Source organism: Pangasianodon hypophthalmus, chromosome 14, assembly GCF_027358585.1.
Source record: "Pangasianodon hypophthalmus isolate fPanHyp1 chromosome 14, fPanHyp1.pri, whole genome shotgun sequence".
Lineage (NCBI taxonomy): Eukaryota > Metazoa > Chordata > Actinopteri > Siluriformes > Pangasiidae > Pangasianodon > Pangasianodon hypophthalmus.
In genome coordinates this window covers 21,317,829-21,341,504 of record NC_069723.1, presented here as the reverse complement: position 1 = coordinate 21,341,504, position 23,676 = coordinate 21,317,829, and the positions used below count along the sequence as shown (strand labels likewise).

Below are 23,676 nucleotides of genomic sequence, written 5' to 3'. Positions count from 1 at the left end.
ATGAAACATTTAACCACTGGATGCTTTTATGACTCTTTTTACTGTGTTGTTCTCTAAGCAGTAATCAGATCTGTTATTTAGCTCAAACAGCATATAACAGTGATCCGGAACATTCACTTCAAACCACAGCAATAATGATAATACATTTTATTTATTGAGGTTTTCAGAGACTCAAGGTCACGTTACAAGCCAAGGATAAAAATAAGCATATATAAATAAAAAAACAGTAGTATAAAATCATGCATGATGGGATGAACAAGACACATTTGAAAGAAAAAGAGAGTATGAGATGCTAACAGGAACACTAGAGCTTTTATGATGTTCATATTTTGAAGCAGTGGTGCTGTAGTTTAGCTCTTCTGCTGTAAGAATTGGTAATAATCTAATGCAAGCTTTCTCCCTTCCTTCAAATGATCAGTCAGTCAAAGCATGTTTGGTGTCTGAAGATGGCTTCTTTACTTTTGCACTGGAGCTCTGCTGATAGTTATATAAGCTCATAGCTGTTAGCTTAGCATCATGCAAACTATATGTCTAAATCATCATTTTTACCTCAAACAGTGTCAACTTAGTCATCTTAATTAGACTTGTTTATGCAGGTTATAACACTACGTGACTATATTTTCTATTAAAAGAAATAGACAAAAGGACATCAGAGACTTTTAAAAAACAGTCGTAGCTTGATCTTTTTCAGTCTGATGTTACTTTACAGGTTGGACGTGTGGCCTAAAAGATTAAAGGTGGAATTGAAATACAGATTTATTCTGCTATTTTAGAAAACTGTCAATGTATTATTGAGCTGAAATCCTCTGAGGCGAATGTGTAATAATATAAGCACAAACTTCATTATACTAAACTGCTACCTTTAAGCTTAACTTACTTGTTACCTACATTAGCCTCGTAGCCTCATAGCCTCTAACTAAAGAAAGAAACAGCAAACATGTCTTCTCTTTTTCCATTCAGTTCTTTTATGTGAATTTTGAAAACATGAATTAAAAAAAAAAAAATGAATGAATGGAAAAGGCTGAAATCAAAATACCTAAATATCTAAAAGCCTGAAAGCAAAAAGACCTAAATAACACACACACACACACACAAATAAAAAATTCTGATATATTTGCACATTTAAGCTTGAAGCAGAATTATATCGTCATGTGCGTAACTTCATAGTACAATTCTGCCTTCGAATTCCAAGATGGCCGCCTCCATAACATTTCAGTGTTCAGCTAAGTGATGAAGTATTGCTCATGTTTATAGAGGACAGTAAGTCTCACTGTGTCCTAAAACACATCAGGAAGTCTGTAAGTGGTGTGAGGAAGACATTTCTGGAAAAATGTTTAGAGGAGACAGACCTCCACTGCTTGTTAGCATCATTAGCTTTGTGCTAAGCTAAAACAAAGCAAACTTCTGACATGTCTAAACTAGTCAAATACATTTGGGGTAAGTGTTTAAAATAGGATTTTTTTTGTATGATTTATTTGAACCCCTTTTTTGTTCTTTTATTGTAAATACAAGTCTAATGTAGAGTTCGGTGCAAAAGTTTGCACCCCCTTGCTTTCCAGGTAAGGAAAAATCCACACTTATGTTTTATCTACAAAACAGAATTCAGTGTTCACCCATTAGAACATATACAGTAAATCTAGTTCAGGTGTTTATGCCTCTTTAAGGTGTCCAGTGGCTTAAAACGCTCATTTTTTAAATTTTTTATTTAAGGCATGAAAGGTTCACGCTAAAATTATGTGAGAAGTTGGGTTAAGAGTGGATGAGAATCAGAAAAACAGCTCTCACGAGACCTGAAACAGAAAAGACTGAACTTTTACAGAGCCAAAGAAAGGGATAAAAAGACAATAAAGGGTTTAGGGAGAAAATGGATAAAAAATTTTATTCAGAGATGGAAGAAATGAACACACAAAGACACAACCAAATGAAATAAATAAAGAAAAGAGGAGAAAATAAATAAACAAACAAAAATATAATACAAATAATTAAAATAATGCTTAAAAAACAGGCAAAGAGATTTGCCAAACCAACAGCAGGAGATATAAAAACATGCTTAATGGCAAGTGTAATACTAAAAGTCCATCATTGCTGTATATCGCATTATGTCTTGTTGGTCACCATTTCAGGGTAACGCCGTGCAAACCTTCGCACTTTTTATCTGTACATTCTGGATTTGTTCAGCTGACACTGACAGAAGAAGCGCAATCTAAGAGGATTACTGTCTGTTTCCTTTTTTACATTAAAATGATAAAAGTATCTGTGTGTGATTAGTATCTCTGTTTGCATCTCTTGAGCATCTTTTGTATTCAGTCTCCTCTGTGCCATGATTTAATGAGCCTAATCCCCATCCTCTCCTCGACTGTGACCGTTCCCCTGGGTATTTCCTCTGCCATATCCGTCTGCCACACACACACACACACACACACACACACACACACACACACACACACACACTAATGTGGCTGATTGAAGGGGGTGGACCCCTGTCATGGACACAGCACTCGGAGCACTTTATTGTGATTAGATTGAGGAAGCTGGTCTCATAAAGAGGACACTGAACCACAGAGAAAATACTACTGTTATTATGGGGTAAGAAAATCTTCAGTGTTTATGAGTGATACATCAGTTGTTGCTAGGAAATGTTGATGTTTGCTAAATTCTGATACCATGCAGATTAATAATGGACCGGTTTGTAGTGTGCTTATTGCAGAATGCTGAATGTCTTTCTGTTTCTATTGAATGTACATTGAATCCTGAGGGGGTGTAAACTTTTGCACTCGACTGTATTTAAGACTGGCCTGAATTGGGAGATCATGGGCTACAAATTCTGGAAGAGTGGCAAAGCTTTACACAAATGTTTCACTTAAAACCTAACAAAGTAAACAGCAGCATTCAAATAATTTATTTATAGCCATTAAGCGGACGCAATTGTTTGATCTTGAGAAAAAAGAAAAAAAGATGTTAAATATTTAGAAATATTATATTCTAATATTAAATATTTAGAAATATTATATTCTAACATCTGGGACTGGTGTTTCTTGTAGAAAACCTGTAAAATTGAGGTGCATTTTTCATTATCCTGAAACTAAGGGGAGCACAAACTTATGCACTCAACTGTACATTTAAAATGATATCAGCCCTAAATTCTGGAAATACTTCAAAGGATTATTTTGATGCAGAGTTTGTGAAGAAAGACAAAGTGTTGGATTATGTTCAAGTTTGCTTTATACATCACTGATTGTTCATTGAAGACCAGATGCTAAGAAAGTAAGAAAAACAGACATTAAAGCAGCTGTGCTTATGCATGTGCTCGTGCTTGTGTGAAGCGTGAGGTGTGAGCCATGAGGCTTGTGTTGTCAGAGATGCTTTGAAGTGCACAGTCATTGTCTATCAGCTCATCCTTGGCCTCAGGTGTACAGTGTTCTTGTCATTAAGCCACACAAAACACAAGGCTGCCAATTCAATTAGTACCACATTCACTCCCTATAAGCTGCACTTCACTTAGCACCAGACAGTGAACATGACCATTTACATCCACCTCACAAACAAATCGTTCTGATTATGGTGTATATTTTGACAGTTTTGGTTGCTGTTAAACAAATTACTGTGAATATGATTAGACTAATGATATTGTGGTATTTAAGATGGCAAGACGACATGGTGGCATTTCAACTCACATAAAGGCACATATTCGTATAACCGGGTGTTTTTAGTAAAGATAAATAAGTGCATAGAGATGTTTGTAGTCATTTTAGTAGTAGGAGTGTAAACCTCAAGCCTCCATGCAATACAAAATCTATTCTTGATGCAAATGTTAGATATTTGGCGATACGATTAAATCTGCTACAATACGACATAATTTCAGTTCTTAAAGCAACAGTTTGATATTTCGCAATACCACTAAATCTGTTGTGATGTGATACGATACAATACAATCTAGTTTCGTCTCTTAAGGCAATGATATGTTGTTTGACAATACCACTGAATCTGCTATGATACAATACGATGTGGTTCTGATTCTTAAGCAAACGATTCAATAATTGACAATACCACTCAATTGCTACAATCCGAAATGATTCAATTTAGTATCCTCTGATTGATATGTGACCAACTTTGTTCAGAAACGATCAGGTTTATGGGCAAATGACCTTGTTGGCCTATGATTTGTAAGACAATGAATCATTATTTGATGATACCACTGAATCTTCTATGATATGACAATTTTATTTCTTAAGGCAACAATTCAGTATTTGACCTCTAAGTCTGCTATGATACAATGCAATAATAAAATACAGCTTTGATTCTTAAAATCGATTTGATATTTGACAATGCCACTGAATCTGATATGATATGAGACGGCTTTGATTCTTACGGAAATCGTTCCGTATTTGACAGTAACACTGAATCTGAACTGATACGATATGACTCTGGGATCTAGGGTTGGCCTACTGTGAATCCTAAATCATAATTCATAAATTATGAAATAGAGAATGACTATTTTAAGAGTTAAATCACCTTGCTAGCCTATTTACACATAACTTAATAAATATGAGATATTTTTACAAACTAGTTCTCTGTTCTTTTTCAATAATAATCAATTTCTACTCAATTAAAATAAATAATGATTTCATTTCATTTCAATCATTTTCTTTAAATCATCTTATTGTTACACCCGAATTTTGAACCTTTAATAAAACATAACAAACAATTCTTAACAATTCTTCAATATTTCCATAGGTTATTTTTAATGATTTAAAAAGCTATTTTAAGTTTTCCATTTTTCACTCTTAGGATAAACACTTCTATGTTTATTCATCCAGCTCCCCCGCCGATCCAGAAGCCCCTACTCCAACTCCCAATCCAGTCCGGACTTTACAACTTTCTAACTCACCTGCTTTACAGCTCTAACACACCTGCTTCCTGTTTTCTAGTTAATTACTCAGTTTATTTAAAGAGTGCAAAGTTCTTCTTCAGGTTTTGTCGTTTCATTTTGAGTTGCGATTCTGAGAGGCTTTCCCTGTTTGTCCTCCTGGCCCTGATCTTTTTTCTCCTTTCTGTTTTTGATCCTGTTTTTCCTCTATCATGCTGTTTGCATGATTGTTTGAGCTTAATTTTGAATTTTGAAGGTTGCATCTATCTTTCTATCTATCTATTTATCTGTCTATCTATTCATTTTCAAGGACAAGTAATAATAATAAAAAAATAGCAGTCTTCTTATAATATCAAAACTGGCTTGTAATCCTATCACCATAGAGACATGAGATAAATATATGCACTCTTTAAAATAATGTCTGTTCAAGGGCTCCCTGGGTAGTTAAGTGTTCATACCTGCTTGTTCTACTCGGGATCCTTTCTAACAGGTAAATACTTGGATTTAGGTTTCTACATAGACGCTTTAAGGTTTTCCCCAGTGGAACAACTGAAGAACCTTCTAACCTCTTTTCTAAGAGCACACATTAGCCTCAGCATCTCTCTCAGTAGCTTAGTCATATCAACTGTAATTTGTTTAATCTTAATTCTACTTCCTGAACTGTCATTTGAAGAGCCATTTTTCATTTTCATTAACACATACATTGCTAACAAGCTCTTAATCTGCCGCCATGTCCATCTCCGTTTAGACTCTGAAGAAGACACAAGGCGTGTGTGTGTATTCAACAGAGCTGAAAGTCACCTTGTATTATTGTCCCCTGTGGCAGGAAGTGGATGTTGGAAATGTCCACATGACCTGGCAGCAGCCATTGTGGCGTTTTGTTTACCACTGATAGGAGCGGAATTGGGGCTGTAATTAAACAGATGTTATCAGCCTGTTATCAGGACCAAGTGGCGCTTTAGCAGGTCCACATTATTTGTCTGGGCACGAGTACAGCACTTGGACGTTACAGTTAAAGGAGAAGTATTCACTTCCTGTGTGTTGGCTGTGATTTGCTGCTTTGGATTGGGAGAGCAGGGGAAGAACGATCTTGGAATAATTTAAGCATGGCAGAGTTTTCTGCTATCCTTATTTTACCCCAGTGTTTCTCAACTGGTCTCGCATCAAGACCCCATTTATCCTTAATCATCAAATCACCATGCCAAAAGCAACTTTCTGATCTTTTTCTTTCATTTCACAATAGTGCATTAGGTTACGCATTCATGCAACTGCTAAATGCCTAAGCAAATAAGTAAGGAATAAATCCCTTGGAGGTATGCCGTCTTAGGAAAATAATCAACAGCAGAGTCGTGTTACGCAACGAGATGCAAAGCAGACTTACTGTTAGCACTCAAAGTGGATTATTTTCTGAAAACGGAACATCCCAAAGTGTTTTATTCCTCATACATGCATCTATCTGTCTGTCTATCTGTCTATCTATCTATATGTGCATGTGTGTGTGAAGTTTTAATTTATTAGTCAATGATGTCATAATTTTTATCTATTTAGAGTTGCATTTAATGATGTGGGACATCCATCTCCTTCACTTTTGAAGATAACAAGACAAGTAAAAAAAGAAAAAAAAAAAAAAATTACGGAGAAACCAACAAATTGCAAACTGCTCTGTCCTGAAAACTGAAGTGCTGACACTGGAGACTCCTTCCATAAATTTTAAATAAACATCTCCTTAACCATATAAGGGATTGTATGTTTTTGTTAAATAACATGTTTTTGATCAGTTTATTATTAGTCTTAGATCATATGGAGCAATCCTGTGAATTAACAATAATGTATTAGAACGTGTGCATTAATATAAACCTGTGATTTGCACCTGAACTACTGTCTGAACTGCTGTTACAGAGAATTAATCAACACTTTCTGACCAATCAGAGTACAGAATTCAACAGTGCTGTGGTACAAATAAGATCAAATGTTGACCCTTCACATATATACTATACAGTACAGTATATTATAGTATTACAGCTTAAATGATAAGTAAATAATGTGTCTGCCTGTATTTCTGTAAATACACTGTTAATAACATCCAGCAGTAAAAACAGAAAAGCTAAGTGATTTAAATTCAATTATGATTTACTATCTGCCCCCACAGCACTCCAGATTCATGTCTTGCTCTCTGTGTGAGGCCTTTATCTACACTTAAACAATGGTAGACTTAGCGAACTAAACCTACCGGAACCAGACGCAGCTTATCTAATCATAAACCTTGATGTTTTTATTGAATCTATAAGGACATGAGATGTGCATCTACACGTGTGTGCGTGTGTGTGCGTGTTGATGAAGCTAGGGCTTGTTTTACATTTACATTTATAGCATTTAGTAGATTCTCTTATCCACTTACAGACTTACAGAAACCTGGTGGGTTTTAAACTGTAACCTGTATGTACAGTATGTGTCATGATAGTGTTGAAATCTGTGCCGGATTACGCTACCCATCAGCCCCTGAAAATCACATAACCCCTCTGATTACACACCCCTATTCCTGATTGCACCTAATGTGCACTGTATTTAAGCCCTGGATTTTGTATGTTCCTTTGTCTAGCATTTGTCGTGTGGTTACCTGCTCTCTCTGTATTGCTCGCCTTGTTTCTATAGTCTATGATTCATATTTTGTATGCATAGTTTTTTTTTTTTTTTTGCATAGTTCATGTTTAGACTCCTAGTTTTTGTACTGTTTATGTCCTTTTGTGTTTCACTTGCAAATAAATCACTTGCACTTACTTCTGACTCCCAAATCTCTGACAGTATGATAACCGTACAACCCCATATTACCAATATCATAGTTAAATAAATCTAAAAAAAAAAAAAATAGTAAAATAAAACTCATGATAAAATAATTAATGCTGTTGTCAGGAAAAAATACATATATATTGCTAGATGGGTTGCTGTACACACATCACATTTATCCCAAATGCAATTGAAGATAAATTTCTGGGTTGAGTTGTTTGGCTTTTTAATATCATTTCATTTTATTAAAAAATAAAATTTGGAGTCAGACAATACCTCATATATAAATTGTAGTAGTTTATCAAAACAATATATACATTCAATGTTCATATATTTTCTCCTTTTTTTAAACAAAACATAGCTTAACCAGATTTTAAAAGCATTGAGCATATTTCGTAAGATGTGCTGCATCTAGAAATAATGATGTATGGGACATCCATTATCTATGCTGCTTTATTCCAAAGCGCTGTTGAATTCTCAATTCTGATTGGTCAGGAAGTGTTGTTTTAATTTTCTATAACAGCAGCTCTGACTCGTTCTAATATTTTATTTATTTACTCGTTCTAATATTTTATTTCTAGTATTACATAAAGTGATAAAGGGCAAAGTCTTCACCGTTGCTGTAGGTGTGTTGGATTTTAAGTTACATCTTAAATGACAGGAGGGAAAGATCAGCTAATTACCCTGGAGGCATGTTTTAATTTTTTTTTTCAATTTAATCTCATAATTTTAAGATTTGGCAGTTGCTGCACACTGCACGGTTCGTGTGGTCTGAATGTTACCAATTTGTACTTCTGTGTGAACTTGTTGAGGGAATGAGAAGCAGACTGTGAAAATATGAGCGTACATCTGTGTGTATGTGTTTTGATGCAACATTACATAAGTCATCCTAACACGGCCCAAGCCTGTGACTGCCATATGCAGAAAGAATTTGCTCCACTTTCCATGCATTTACTGAGCAAGTCATGGCAGGCGAGACTACAGCATGTGCTTGAGTTTAATAAGTGACAATTCTTAAAGAAAACCTGTTGATGGGTGCCAATAATTTTGAAGTTGAACTATATTTATAGTAGTTGTACAGAGTTGAGTTAAACACATTGGTCCTGTATACATCTGGCCATTTCATGTAGTTTGAGTATCAGGATTACATGTGGATAGGTGAAATACACATACATACACATATACGGAAATGTGTGAATGTATGTTCACCCTTTAAGGTAAGCACCCTTAAACTGCTGATCGCTTAAAGAAGCTCCGAGATGCATTATAGGAACATGATATATTGATAATGTTAATAATGCATCAGTCTCTCCAAGCCACATTCGACAACCAAAACCCCTCCCAAATCAATTTGCTATAATACGTATGATCCATGACAAAGTTTCTGCTTTTATGGAGCTTGGGTTACTGTGTGTATGGGGTTTTGCATGTTCTTTCCATGTCCATGAAGGCTGCCTCTGACTTTCCAAAAACACCATCCAGGATGTAATCCTGCCAGTGTTCCTGGGATAGGCTCTTGATTCACCACAACCCTAAACAGGATAAAGCGCTCAGCTGCCACCTTAATAGGAACACCTACACAACTTCTCAATCAATCAATTATCCACTCAGCCAATCATGTTGCCCATCTGCCTCACAGTAGCCTTCCTGTAGAAAATCAAAAACACAATGCATAAAATCATGCAGATATAATTCAAGAGCGTCAGTTAATGTTCACATCAAACATCAGACTTTGACAATGGCATGGTTGTTGGTCCCAGTTCGAATATTTCAGAAACTGCTGATCTCCTGGGATTTTCACTCACTAGAGGTTACATAGAATGGTGCGAAAACCCAAAAACATCCACTGAGTGTCAGGTTCTTCAGGCGGAAATGCCTTGTTGATGAGACTGGTCAGAGGAGAATGGCCAGACTGGTTCGAGCTCACAGGAAGGCTGCTGTATTTCAAATAATCACTCTTTATAACCATGGTGAGCAGAAAAGCATCTCAGAAGGCACTAGGTGCCAAACCTTGAGGTGGATGGGCTACAACAACAGAAGAACACATCAGTTTCCACTCCTGTCAGCCAACAACAGGAATCTGAGGCTCCAGTGGGCACAGGATCACCCAAACAAGACAGTTGAAGACATCATGCTGCTTCCACTTCACTAAGATCGCATATATACAATATAATGTGGGAGATTACAGACTGCACTCTCTCTGACAGTTTAACATGGATAATCACACTGCTAAAAAAAGGTTACTGCCTTGTTTTTATCTTTGTTTATGTGCTCAATGCCAATGGGATGACTCGAAAGTCAACTTCCCCGCTTCTTCCTCCACTTACGCACAGCTCAAGGCATGCATATGTACTTTATCCGATCATGTCATGTCATCCTGCAACCTGGCCACTGTGTCCTAAATATCTCCCTCCTAGTGAACCATACTGTTTTAACCAGGTTCCTGAGGTTCACTCTGAGGTCTCTCAGTTTTGCAACAAATATAAAGAACTTCAAGCTCAGTGAATACAAATGAGGTATTAAAAAAACATATCTGAGCTGTCTGGGATGTCAGCAACTAATTACACTGAAATGAAATTTCAGACACACAGCTTTTGCAATAAAGCACAAGTCAATAATATATCTATGGAGATGTGTTGACACACAGCCTGGTTAAACTACAAGACCTTGGAGACTTGAGGCATTGCTGGAGAGCACCCAAAAATGAAGTTTCTAGGAAAACATATATATCAATGTAGACATCCAGTTAGCTGGAAAAGCTGGTGAGAGATGAACAATGGCAGGTTTGAGTATATAAATATATATATATGCTGGATTTCAGCAAAATTTCACTAATAATGTTAGATCAGTGTGTCAAAATAACACAACTCTTACACGCAACTGTGTGTTCACCCTTGTGAATGTTCCCATTGTCAGTGTATGATTGTAAGCCTCTCTGTATGTGAGCTATGAATGCTAATAATGGCAGTAATGCTAGTAATGCGCATTCATGAGCAGCCGGACTGACTCTCACAGCTGCTGGTTGATGTAGATAAGACGTGTGCTGTCGGCATAAATTAGCGAGACCAATCGCCGGAGGTGTGAATTGTGCAGACTAGTAATCTGCAGCCCCCTGTGGCTCGAACCCGACTCTCTTTGTGCTCGGGCAGTCTAATATACTGAGCCTCTAATGACTGGCCTCTCACATATGGGGCTCGAAAAGCATTAAAATTGGCCTGCTGTGTATTATTATTATTTTTTCTCCATCTGATCTCATTAGAAATTCATACAGATTGGAAAGGATGAAAGTGATGTGGTTGGATTTTGTTCAGTTCCTTACAATTAAAGTTAAAAGGAAAAGAATGAATGTTAAACCCGATCATACAGATCATACAGGCATTATTCAGATTGTTATAATTACTCATGAAAAGGCATTAAAGTTTATATTAATGTTTGTAATGCATTTTTTAAATTGTTAACAGAATGCATTATAAGCAGTTTATAACACATTATATCAAAACTAAATACATTCAGGCAACTCTTTCTGTGAAGGCCATGTAAAATGACTTATATATTCATAACATGTTATAATGCATCCACAAAGCATTGTACACATCATTATGATTATTTATGAAAAGGCAATACAGTTTGTAGCACTGCTTATAATGCAATTATAAATTGTGTGCAAGTAGTGCTTATAGCACATCATATCACCATTATATCTTCTCATAACGCACCATGCAAAGTAGAGCTTGGTGATATAACATGTTATGAACACTACTTATAATGCATCATGTTAATAATTCATAAATATCAAGATAGCTATAAAGTGTCATGATTTTTCATAAATAATTATACCAATGTGTATAATGCCTTATGAATGCATTATTACATAATATGACCATGTTCATAGATCATATATATATATATAATGACCTTCACAGAAATCGTTAAGGCCCCAGTTTTATAACTGCTTGGATTCTTTGGTAATTCCATTATAACATGTTATGAGCGCTACTTATAATTCATGTTAACAATTCATAATGCATAATAAATATTGCTGTAAAGTATAATGCATTTTCATAAATATTTTTTAAAAATGTGTATAATACCTTATGAATGGTTTATAACGTGACATGAGTATGTTCATAGTTCATTATAACTACCTTCATAGAAAGTATTACCAAAAAACATATTGAGTTTAGTCATTCTTAATCAACATCTTATGATTCTAGTGAAAATGTCTTAAATATAATTAAATGTATCTAGCATTTCCTATTATAAGATTACAATAAATAGATGATTATTACTGTAAATCTATTTATAGACATTTTTAATACTAATTTCAAGCTTGAAATAGTCTTGTTCTATTGGCAGTTAATTTTTCAAAAAAAAAAAAATTAATAGCATTTATTTCTCGAATAGAGGAAGAGAGTAAGAAAATATAATGCTCAAGACAAGTAAAAGCATCTAAAATAGGCTGAATAATCTTATGTTTCATTATAATAATATCATACATTAGATTAGTCTGCCCATATTCAAGATATTTTCACTTGCTAAGATATCATTTTTTGCAGTGTGCAGCATTCACTTTAATATTGTTAAATGCATTTGAATTTGCAGCTCTTGCTGATCACATATGATTGATAAACACAAACACATGTTTTGTTTGGATAACAGTAGTTATTTAAGAAAAAAACTGAGAACATAGAACTACAGGAGTGTGTTAGATGTAATAATATGAGTTAAATCAATAGTGTATGATGAAGTGTGTGACCAGCCTGGGTTAAATTATCTGATGGTACACACAGACAAACCCTGACAGAAAAAAAAGGACCTAATGTGAACCATCTGCGCCGGCTTCACGGAATGCCTGGAATCTGCATGGAGAATGGAAACGCGATGGGAATATTGAGCCAAAGATACAGGAATCGCTGGAATGTCCTAACACACTGTGGTATCGGCATTGCTTCAGATAGATGATTATTATTATTGTGTGTCCTTTCGTCTGAGACAGTTAAATGTTACATAAGTGTCTGAGGTTGAGGCGAGGAGCCGCAGGTTAGGGTGTTTGAGAGTGGCAGCAGTTGAAATTCCAGGCTTAAAAAAGAGGCAATAAAACTGTTATGGAAGAAGTTGATTGGTGGTTTTAATTATTCTTACTTTGAAGTACATGTTTTCTGAAAAAGCTACAGCTCGAATATGTAGACTTCGGTGCATTTTTCATGTTTTTTTATTCTGATATTGAAATTTAATTGCGCAATGAACCTGGTTGTATTATCTCCAACCTGATTGGTTAGAAGGTGATGATTAGCCTGCAAATCACAGGTTATTACATTTATTAATGTACTTGTTCTAATACCTTATTGTTTCTATAGCAACAGCTAATTCATAGGGTCTTATATGGTGTACGTGCCTCATACTTGGATTGAAAGAGGTGTAATTGTAGATATGATGAGGTTTTCTGTAAAGAGATGCTTATTTATCATTTATGGAAGGAGTCTCCAGTGTCAATGCTTTTGCAGTTTACGGTTACTGAGTGATTTGTTTTATCTTTTTAACCTCATGAGAGGCAAATAGAGAGGCTGGTGAGGGAATAAGTTCATAGCTGCTATAAAGTGCTAAATGATAACAGGAACTAACTTGTTTTGTGGATGATCCATAACTTTAAAATGCAACTATAAACGGATAAAAAAGTATGACGTCTTGTTCTTTAATTAATATTAAATTCTAATTCGATAAGAGGAATAAACACTTGCTGTTATTGGAAAATAATCGACTTCCGGATGTTAGCGTTGACTCTCACTTTATCACACACCAGTCTTTGATTATTTTCCTATATTAGCACACGCTGTTCTGGTTTATTCCTTATTTACTGTCTTCTTTTATCTCTGACACGCAGACAGAGATAACACCTGACACCTGGAGAGATTTCTCCTGTAAGAAAAGTGAAAGTTTATAGTGATATAATGACTCTCTTTCAGACTAAATTCTAACCAGAGATTTATAGCTCTGGTTAGTTGATTGCTTCAAATTGCATTAACCACAAACACTATGAATTTAGAAAAGATGCAATTAAACAAATATTCCAACACTCCGGTTAAATACTTGTCACAATCGAGTACCACAGACCACACCATGAAAGGATTTGTGGAGAATTCAGTGCACGAGTATGAAACTGCATGGTGTGAAATCCAACAAAATCACCCTCGCTCACTGGAATGCCTATGAAGTTTGTGTGTGTGATGAGGTGGGAATTTACAGCATTAAGCCGAGCACTGAAAGAAGGCTTCAGGTTTTTTTTTCATATGAGAAACACCAACCACAGAAACAGCAAATAATTAAAGCAAAGTAAAATAATTGCATTGAGTGGTAGGTTGTCATGTTTGAGAAATCCCACATAGCTTCACGGAGGCGGAAAACATTCCTTTGTTTGCTGGTTGGATTTGAGAATGGCTTTTCCTAGAAATGTGGCGCAAAAGGAAACAAGTAGCGGCATTGATCCATACCTTATTGAGGAATGTAAGCATGTTTACTCATAGCAAGATGAGCTGTGCTTGAGGTGTGTGTGTGTGTGTGTGTGTGTGTGTAAAAGACTTTCTTTGAAGTATTATAAATATACATTCATAAAACTTGACATTCGTAAGGCATTAGATACATTGTTGTAATTATTTATGAAAAAGCATTACGGTTTATATTAATGTTTATAATTTATTTATAAATTCATATAAGCAGTTATAGCACATTATATCACCAATACCAAAGAAATAAAGTCTCAGTTTTATTTAGTTCAGTTAATGTATGATTTTTCAGAAGTTGTGAAGTTTTGTATTGAGTTCCTGATAAAAGTTCTGCTATAATTCATGTTATTGGAAAAAAAAACCCCAAAAAAAACATGATGCACTATACAAACTAAAGTTCACAAATACAACTTATAAGATTATTTTAATTAGGTTATAATGTTATATGTATGTCAAATTATATAGGCATTAATGAAATGCTGTTTAAAATACAGTAATTCTGTCTATGAAAGTCATATTTATAATAAATGATGCACATGTTCATATCGTGTTATAATGCATTCATGAGGCATTATACTCATTGTTATAATGATGTATGAAAAGGCCTTACAGTTTAGAGCATTGCATTTATAAACTGGTAAAAGAATACATTATAAGTAGTGCTTATAACACATTATACCGCCATTATACTGTATCTTCTATATCTTCTCATAATGCACAATGCACAGTGGGGCTTGGTGATATAACCCCAACTTCTAATGCATCATGTTAATGATTCATAATGCATAATAATGATAGTTATAAAGTGTAATGCATTCTCATAAATGATTATAACAATGTGTATAATGCCTTACGAATGCATTATAATATAATATGACCTTCATAGAAACTGTTAGCAAAAAACACTATTAATAAAATCAGAGCAGGTCTCAGTGATTCTATAACATTATACTGTATGTAATGTAAATAACACTATGTAAACTGATATGTGTGTGTGTGTGTATTGGTGATATAATGTGTTATGTACATTACATACAGTATAATGCATCATGTTAACAATACATTATGCATAATACAGATAGCTCTAAAATGTAATGCATTTCATAAATAACTATCACAATATTTATAATGCCTTATACATGAATGCATTATAAACATGAGGTATAAATGCGTTCAGAGTTCATATGACTTTCATAGAAAGTGTTAGAAAAAATGTTGCAGAAAGCATCCTCTTATATGGTTCCAGTCTCTGAAATAAAATTCAGAGAGGTATAAAATGGAGGTTTGGTCATTTAACGCTTTAGTGGAAGGGTACATACAGTATACTGAGCTTTCATAACACATTCATAAGCATTGCTCAAAACTGTGGTAACACTTTCTTTGAGGGATATTTGTAATATGTTATAATAATAATAATCTAATATATTGTTGCATAATGTGATTAATTATTACATTAGTGTACTGGCTAGTAGGCTAACTATTTCATGCGGGTTGTTTATGTGTAGCTACATTTTTAAGCTTTTTGAGTTAAGACTGATGGATACTGCATAGTTTTAATGCACCATTCCCAAGTTCACTAGACTTTTTTCCTGACCTATTTCCAAACCAGCATCCCGCCTAAAAAACTTTGTTACACTTCACCGACTGATTGTCTGCCTTATTGCATGTTTGGTTGAAGGATATGATGAGATATGATAAGATTTCCCAACGTGCACGGCGGCTACGGGCCCTGGCTGTGGCATGCACATCTTGTTTGGCAGTTTGATTTGGCAGGAACTCTTGCCCCCTGGCTCAGTCCTGAGATTGTCACTCAACCTGTTACTCAGTACATCAGGGCACGTAGCCGGATTCCTATCAATTACACAAAGCAAATATAGACTGGCGCTGATTTTTCGAGTTCAGGATCCTGCTTTGCTGTCAAAAATCACCAATATACCAATGAACTGGTCTCAGGAACTACATTTAGCCCATGAAAGTAAGAATTTGGTTAACCTAGTAACTTTCTATTAACTTTCTATGAATGGCATGCATATAATGACCTATGAATACATTCGTGACCTGTTACAATGCATTCATAAGGCATTATAGACATCATTATAATTATTTATGAAAAGGCATTACAGGTTATGGTAACGTTTATGATGAATATACATTATAAAATGTAATATATTATAAAATGTTAACACAACATAGTGTTATTAGCAGTGTTTATAACACATTATAATGCCAATACCAAATAAATTCTGCCCCATTTTATTAGTGAATTATGTTTAGTCATAGAAATACTGACAGGTTCTTGCTAAAGTTCTTGACAAGAAGTTTGTAGTATGATTTCCTGATACTCTTTCTGGTATCATTGATTTATTGACCAACAACAACATCAACAACAAAAAATTAAGTCAGTTCTCATAATGCACTACACAGAGGTGCTCATTTCTTTGGTAGTGGTGTTATAATGTGTTATGAGCAAGAGGATGACGACGTAACCTATAGATTATCTACATAACTATAAATAAGTACATTATACCAACATTTCAAGATATCATTCAACATTAATCTACTATAAAAATGTGACCAAATATGCACAAATGAAGAACAATTTGAAGATAAAATGACTAAAGCCCATTCAAAAATGATAGAAAATGCCACAGACCCAGTGGAACCCAGCTCAATAATCCACTTAATAATCCCAAACAACGGAATAGGAAAGTAAAAACACATTTAATGCAGAATTAAGATTATAATGGAAAAAAGGGTTTTGCACATGGCTGACGCTGCACTCTGACTCTAACTTCCTAATAAGCTTGTATACAAAAAGAGTAGAACATTTCACTGTACTGTATTTGCATATGCGACGATAAAAACATGTTTTTCTTTCTTTCATGTCATCTGTCTTTTTGTGTAATGTGTACTCTGATTGGACAATGTGTACTTAGTCTATTTACTTCTAGTTCCTCCACTAAAGGTATTTTGAAAAATGGATTCTTGAGTAAGTAAGTAATCATTCATGTTTATACCTCTCAATAACATACTTCCTGGACTGAAAAGAAATCCAGCCGAACTACTGCATACCATTCTGGAGATCTGTAATTGGTTTCACAAAAGTTCTAAAGGATTGGCTTCAAGGTGTTACAGCAAATAAAAAGATGGTGGTGAACATTAAACCTCATTTTGATATTCAAGATGACAAATGCTACTACATGTGTTTACAGGATGTTCAGTATGAGCAGATTGTGAATAAGAGTCCTGGGATGAGCACAGGACAATCTTTATGATTACAGCAGCTTTTTCTTGAAAGAGAGGGAAGGTTTCACCCTGCTAGCCCATTATACTATGAAGCCTGGTTAGCAAGCTGTCAAGCGTTATGATAAGTTGCTTACATAACTAATTAGGACACATTCACGTCTCAGCCTCGATTTCAAACAGAAACGTTTGCAGAATTTTCAGCTAAAAACACATGGCTGAAACTTCAGAAATAAATATCTGAAAGCAATATTGTAACATCTAGCCCAGACTTTTCCCGCTCCAGACCGCCAGACCCTCCCCTGAATTTTAAATCCCTTCTTCTGTTGAACTGCTATGTAAAAGACGTGAATCTGAACTTCACTGCGAAGTCTTGAAGTTTGTCGGCCAATCTTGTGTGTTCTGAGCCGTGTTTTTGGATGGATTCTTTGTGTTTGACCTTGCCTTGACTCGTTTTTGCCTTTGTCTAGCCCTTCTGTCCTGATGTTCTTTTTATTTTTTTGGTGTTTGACCCTGCCTTGCCTAATGACTTTGCCTTCCGATATCAATTTATTCATATCTGTAGTGACTTTTCTGGTAACGACCCTGCCTGTTCTGACGTGTTTTTGTACCAATAAACTTCATGCATATGGATCCTTACGCCGTGTCCCTGAGTCCTGCGCTACAAAACATACACTGTGTTAAAATGCAAAAAATGCACTTCATTACACAAAAAAATAGCTGCACAGTCATTTCTCAATAAGAATTAGTGTACAATTTATTCTGTAAAAGCCATGCTTTAGCAGACATCCTCAACAGCAGAAGTCAAGTGCACACAAACTCCTATGTTGTCTTTAGAAGAAACAAAACAGCAAACCTCGAAGAAGAGGATATGAAGGCTGACAAATTGAATTTCAGGTAAATTAATAGATCAGCAAACACAAATGATACTTTTGTTTTTGTCTGTGAATATAACAAAGTTCATTAATGTTAAATGCACAATTTCTGCATCTTCTGCTCCGTTTTCTGCCACAACACTAATAACATCATGGAGTTTGACACCGAAGAGTGTAATGCTGGAGAACCCATATTTGAGCTTTACAAGAAACAACAGGTTACATACTGTAGATCTGAGGAATGGCCTAGGCTTCCTGGATAAATCACTTATTTTACAGATTTTATCAGTTTTTTTAAATTGAAAATTTTATTTATACTCTATCTTTCCATTTAGAAAAAAATGGAAATAGAAACAAGCTGTTCCATTTAAAATAAAAACGTTTTGGACAGAATTGTTGCGCTTGACTAGAGGTTGTAACTTGTAAGTCTTGACCTGAGACGAGAAAAAGCCAACGAAAACTCCCCCTCAATTTGAAATTCCTATTTGGGAACTTGGGGTAGTCTTCTCACCTCCGAGTTCCTCCGAGGTCAGGGAGTGACATCAAATCAACATGGCTGCACACAGCATCAGGAGTAAACAGTAGCATTTCAACATACAGACATTTTCGCTTGTGAAATCTATCACACTGAGTATACAGTTCACTGTTTTGTGGAGTTAAAAAAAAACACCACTCATCACAGTTACCTGGCTAGCTTGTTGCTAACAAAAGATGAACATGGAGTCCATGTTTTTTTCCCCACATTGTGTCTGCATGGACGTCGAAAATGCCTTCTTTCTGAGCTGCCAGGGTAAGTTCAATGTACATGGACCCACAAATCCCGAGTCGCAGTCCTTCTGAAACGTTCAAAGGCACAGCTCTTTCTTGATATAAGCGGTCACTTAGGAAGACCAGTGATTTTTAAAATAGATATGCAAAAACTTCATGCACACTTTACTATCATTTTGATGGAAAGGTTTACGTCAGGCAGTAACAGGGGCAGCCTTGTGGTGTGAAATGAATAGAAACGGCAATTTACATAACTAAATAAGCACTTCATTAAGCAGTAGGTCTTTAGTCATCATTTTTTCTAAAGCTTTTCGGACATCTAGGGGAAGTTCATTCCACCACCTAGGTGCTAGAACAGAGAAGAGCCTTGATGCGTGCCTTCCTTGCACCCTGAGTGATGGTGGGATCAGTCGAGCAGTGCTAGAGGATCGGAGGGAGCACGGTGCAGCGCGGGGTGTGATAAGTGCTTTAAGGTAGATTGGTGCTGGATAGAAATTGACGGATCCTTCCGATGTTGTAAATAAGAAATTGACATAAGCGTGTCAGATTAGCAATGTGAGAGGAAAAGGACAGTTGATTGTCCATGGTTACCTCAAGGTTGCATGCAGTGACCGAAGCTGAGATCTGAGAGTTGTCCAGGGAGATCACAAGATCCTGATGTGGGGATGAATCACCTGGGATGAACCGCAGTTCAGTTATTGTTGGGATTAAGTTTCAGCTGATGAGATGTCTGCTAGACATGCTGAGATCTGTGCAGAAACATGAGTGTCTGAGGGATGAAAGGAGAGGATAAGTTGAGTACAATTACAGTACTTATAATTCTGTTCAGATCTATTGCAACTAATAAAGAAAGATTACAACCAATGAAGAAATAATTTTCCTGAGTCTGAACCTTTCATTAATGCTAATGGTCTAATTGTAAATTTTTGAAATATTTTGACCCCCCTTGACTACGTTGGAGTAAGCTTGTTGAGTTATGTTCAGAAACGGCCCTGTGCAAAGCTACTCATGAATGAAACAACACTTACATTTATGGCATTTGGCAGACGCCCTTATCGAGAGCGACTTACATTTAATCTCATTTTTTATACATCTGAGCAGTTGAGGGTTAAGGGCCTTGCTCAAGGGCCCAGCAGTAGTAGCTTGGCGGTGCTGGGGATTGAACTCATGACCTTCTGATCAGTAGTCCAACGTCTTAACCACTGAGCTACCACTGCCCACTTCTTGAGAACAGCAGCAGGGCAGAGGACTGAACACCTCACAGCACTGAATGAATGTGTGTCTTTATCTGCTGTATTACAGAGGAGGTGATCCATCATCTATGTGTTGTAGGAGGAACAGAGTTAAGCTAAAATACAGCTGGATCTCCACCAGGAGAAAATATCCTCCACTCGATCCTCCATTCTCCTCTATAAGAACTGAAGTCTTTCTTCCGCATTAAAAAAAAAAAAAGTTTATAGACCAGGTTTATTTGGTTACTTGTTCAGTTGCTCAATTTGCAAAGTTTTTTTCTTTTCTTTTCTTTTTTATTTTTATATAATCCTCTTATTACATCCTTTTTTGGAGGACAATAAGGACTTTGTTAGCGATATATGCAGACACATAGTTACATAAGTTACATTTTTATGGATAATTAAAGCCACTCCTTTGAGAGGAAGGGAAAAAAAGAGAAGACAAAAATGTAAGAAACAAAAAAGAAAAGCAGAATAAAAAAGAGGGGACAATATACTTTTGTGCAAAGACATTATCATGATTTGTTTCCAGGAGGCATTATAAAGGGGTGCACATGTACTTCTTTTGTTTGAATCTATATTCCTATTTTCCTTACTTTGCTCAACCACATGCCCATTTGAGCAGAAACTGATTACTACTTATTTTGAGGAGATTAAGGTAATTAATTTGGCTGACACATGAGCTTTAAAAGGAGGTAAGGTTGTACAAGCTACACATTATATTGAAATAGTGCTTATTAATAGTTTTAATTGCAAATGGACCACCAATTTATTTGAAAAACATCCAAATTCTATGTAGATGCACTGATTTCCAAACGATATAGATAAAAGAGATGATGGATACTTCGTAGAAGATTGCTCGACGTTTCATTAATGTGCTATTAGTAAGGAAAACGAATAATTTGCAGATATAGATTTTAAAAATACAATGCGGCAATCTCAAGTAGTTGACCCATAATGATAATTATGGCTTTGTTCCCTCTTCTCTAAGTGCCATAAGTGATATAAGACATAAAACATTAAATGTCAGCTCATAAGTGTTGACAATGTTAAAAGTGTAAAACACTGCCTTATAAAGGGTTTATTCAATGCTAATGAATGTGTTATGATAGTCCAATGAATGGTTGACAAATACATTATGAAATCATGCTCTATGTTGCTCTAACATGCCCACTTGAACATCAGTTAGATAACGTTACAAAGGTAGAATAAGGTGAGCTAAAGTTTTCTTAATGCAGCAGTGTGTTAGGTATCTTAATTTTTGTTTAAATGTAGAAAAATATTCATTAGATCAGGTTCAATATTTAACAATACAATGCTGAAACATTTCAGAGTGCAACATGTAAAAATGTAGGTTACTTCCTTCAGAGAAACGCAATCAAGACATTTGTCTTAATTACTTAATTACTCAATTATAATTTATAATCCTTCAGGTAGGAAATAAAGTTATTGGTCTATTTTTGTCAGAGATGTGATTAATGAGACAGTACAAAATGAGTGGAGACTAAAAAAGTATGAGAGACACTAGTATGAGAGACACTATGAGAGACACTATGTGAATGAATGTTTTCTTGCCTTCATGTAAATCCAAAAAGTTATTTACGTGTCATTTAGGGGCAGCAAAGCTTCCTATAAGGAAGCACGTTATAGATGAATAAAATGTCATCTCAATAGATTACCCTAAATGGGTTTGAACTGACAGTAACTCTGCCAAGCCCAACCGAACCAACAAGAAAAACCACAACACGTTTCGGAACTTCTGCATTCCCTCTCCATTTACAGAATGCATTTCAGTTACAGTATGAATAACTCCATATTATTAGAGCACTTTAAATCAAAGTGAAGCCCTATTCAGATGGCATTAGGTTTATGTGGTGTAATTTTATTTCTGAGAAACCCACTGTCCTGAAGTTTTTCCTGGAGCTGAGAACGTAAAGTTACAGCTTCACCTCTGACACTGGAGACTCCTTCTGTAAATGCTAAATAAACTTCTCTGTTCAGAAAATGTCACCATATCAACAATGCAAAATGCAAAAATCAGAAGGACAAAAAAAAAAAAAACCCTGCAAGACAAGAACTGTTGCGAGTGGACATCTTTTTCCAGAGACACAGTTCATTAGTTCAGATTGGTTCTCTCCATTTACTGCTCTGTGCAAGTTTTTTTTTTGTTAATCCTCTTCTTCTCTCTCATTTTTTTGTGTTGTTTTGTTTTGTTCTTGCCAAGGTGCTTGTCAGTATTGCGTTATCAGTGTACCCTCCTGTCTAGAGCAAGACATCAGATCCTGCAAAACATCAGAATCAGTCAGAATCAACATAACATCTTTTAATCTGTTTATGTTGAGCGTCTTCCATAGAAGCCCCTGTGAAACGTTGTAACATTGAAATTTTGCTGCCTCACATCTCCAGTGTTCCCAGTTTGATCCTGAGCTCAGGTTACTGTCTGTGTGATGTTCTGTCATGGGTTTCCTCCAGGTTCTCTGGCTCCATCCCATCTCACCAAAACATGGTGGTAGGTAGGTTGGTTGGTGACTTTAAACTGCCCCTACATGTGAATGCATGTGTTAAAGGTGCTGTGCGACCCATCCAGGGTGTATTCCTGCCTCACGCCCAGTGTTCCTGGGATAGGCTCTGGATCTGCCATGACCCTGACCAGGATAAAGCACTTACAGAAAATGAATGAATGACATAACATCTCGGGGAAAAAAACAAATCAGCACAACAAAACAAATGATAGAAATGTTTAGATGAGGTGACAAAATAGCTCCATAACCATACTTTGGAGGTTCATGGTTCATGGTTCATTTGGGCAGGAGTTCAGTCTCACTGATCGGGTCCTCGGTGTCCTGGATGTCACTCAGTTCCCGCCCACTCCCTACTCCAGTGCTGCATTTACATCCAAATATACTGAGCGCACTGAAGTGCTTGTTTACACAACTGTATCTCTCGCTCTCTCACCCTCTCTCTCTCTCTCTCTCTCTCTCTCTCTCCTGAACGCGGCTCCTCCCCTTCCTCATCATACACACACATTTACACACTCCTTGGCTGGCTTTGCACTCCTCCTCTTCTTGGCTTAGTCAGTGCATGCTGAAGCTTTGCGTTGCTTGTGGCGATTCTTTGGAATCTGTGATGATAGCACTCTCGCTCACTGCCTTCTGTCCTCACACAGAGACACACACACACAGACACACACACACACACACACAGAGAAAGCAGGGAGAGACACTGGTATGTCTTCACCTGAATGGTTCACCTCCTTCACTATGAATGGCACTGGACTATCAGACACAAACTAAACAGCAGATAAGGTGAGATTTGATTCAAACTTCTGTCTTTTCAACAGGTTTTAGTTCGAGGGATAGAAGTTTGTCTCAGAAAAGCTTTCTTTCCATATTACTGTTTTTCTGAAA

General features: G+C 36.0%; 1 protein-coding gene across 2 annotated transcripts in view; it reads left to right on the top strand.

The window, feature by feature from the left end:
* Positions 1–2,567: 2,567 nt before the first annotated feature.
* stard13b (StAR-related lipid transfer (START) domain containing 13b) overlaps positions 2,568–23,676 on the top strand; it is a 124,817-nt gene continuing 103,708 nt past the window's right edge. The window contains exon 1 of one of the 2 annotated variants that reach the window (XM_053239502.1): positions 2,568–2,586. The gene's annotated coding sequence lies outside the window, so the exon portion shown is untranslated. Of the gene's footprint in view, positions 2,587–23,344; positions 23,575–23,676 lie in introns of those variants that run through there. The other variant, XM_026934853.3, reaches the window with a different exon arrangement.